The following is a 1,609-nucleotide window of genomic DNA, read 5'->3' as shown; positions in this document are numbered from 1 at the left end:
CAGCTGAGACCTTCAAGATTGAGCCCGCATTGATTAACATGATCGAGAGACGCCAGTACGGTGGGGAACCAGGTGAAGATCCGAATCTTCACATTCAGTCCTTTATCCAATATTGCTCCACCATCAAGCAAAAGGGATTGACTCCGGAGCAGACTATGGAGATACTTTTCCCGTTCTCTTTGAGTGGGAAAGCTAAACTGTGGATTAATGGGTTGAATCGGGCGGCTTTGAAAATCAATAATTGGGAATCCTTGGCTCTTGCTTTTTATGTTAAATATTTTCCACCTGAGAAAACGGCTCGTCTGAGGGGTCAGATATTAGGTATCTCACAACAAGCGGATGAGAGTTTGTTCGAGGTTTGGGAGAGATTCAAGGATTTGCAAAGAGAATGCCCGCACCATGGTTTGGAAGATTGGTTCTTGATTCAGCAGTTTTATAATGGTCTGGGCAATGAGTCTAGATGTTTGTTGGATTCAGCTGCCAGTGGGAGGTTCATGCAACTTGAGGTGCCTAGAGCTATGGAAGTGATTGAGGAGATAGCCATTCACAATGCCCAGTATGGAAATCCTAGAGGTCTATCTAACAGGGGTGGTAAGCATGATTTAAATTCTATTGAACAATTAACTGCCCAATTGACTGCTTTACATTATAAATTCGATAATATGCAAGCGGCCAATGCTCAATCTGCCCAACCTGTTAGTGTAGCTGCTATGAGTGCCCAACCTACTACTATTTGTGAAAGTTGTGGAATGTCTGGTCATTATGCACAGGAATGTAGAAGCTCTATTGAACAATGTAATGCTTTTCAATCCTACAAACAAAACAACCCATTCTCCAACTCTTACAATGAGGGCTACAAAAATAACCCTCTGCTTTCCTACAGGAGCAACAACATCCAAAACCCTCACCAAGTTCAACATCCACCACCACAACCATATCAACCCCCACACCAACAATCTTACCAACCCCGAAACAACTACAACCAACAGTCTAGTGGGCCACCTGGGTTCTCTAGACAACACACATCACCCCCACAACCACAACCTCAAGCCACACAGCCTGACCCTATGCTAGTAGAGATGAGAAACATGATGCTACAAATGCAAAAATCTCTAAGTGAAAAGGATGCAAAAATCGATGCTCTTACTGCTCATAACAAGATCATTGATACACAGTTGGCACAGATGGCTACTACTATTGCAGGGAGGCCACCGGGCCAACTTCCTTCACAGCCCGAAAATAGGGAGTCTGCTAATGCAATTACATTGAGGAGTGGTAGGGATTATGATGGTCCTTCTATGCCGGTTGAGGTTGATTCCGGGGTGTCTGCTAGTGATCTGATCAGTGAGGAAATCCCGAAGATAGTTATGGGTGAAAAGGAACCAGCTGAAAAGATAGTCAATGAGAATGAGGCTACAACTGCGGTTAAGAAGGGAGCGGATATACAAGTACCACCTATTGCACTCCCCTTCCCAAACCGACAACTCAAGAATAAGCTAGACAAGCAGTTTGGCAGATTCTTGGAAGTGGTCAAAAATTTGCAGGTAACGGTTCCTTTTACTGAATTAATTTTACAAGTTCCTGCTTATGCTAAATTCATGAAGGATAT

The 1,609-nt window shown here is 43.6% G+C and overlaps 1 non-coding gene across 1 annotated transcript; it reads right to left on the bottom strand.

Moving 5' to 3' along the window:
* Positions 1-299: 299 nt before the first annotated feature.
* On the bottom strand, positions 300-406 carry LOC130462347 (small nucleolar RNA R71). The gene has a single exon (XR_008922442.1). It is a non-coding gene; the product is annotated as a small nucleolar RNA R71 (small nucleolar RNA).
* Between the last annotated feature and the right edge of the window lie 1,203 nt (positions 407-1,609).

This window comes from Spinacia oleracea, chromosome 5 (genome assembly GCF_020520425.1).
Source record: "Spinacia oleracea cultivar Varoflay chromosome 5, BTI_SOV_V1, whole genome shotgun sequence".
Taxonomy (NCBI): domain Eukaryota; kingdom Viridiplantae; phylum Streptophyta; class Magnoliopsida; order Caryophyllales; family Amaranthaceae; genus Spinacia; species Spinacia oleracea.
Note: the sequence above shows the minus strand (reverse complement) of the source record. Positions and strands in the feature narration are given on the sequence as shown.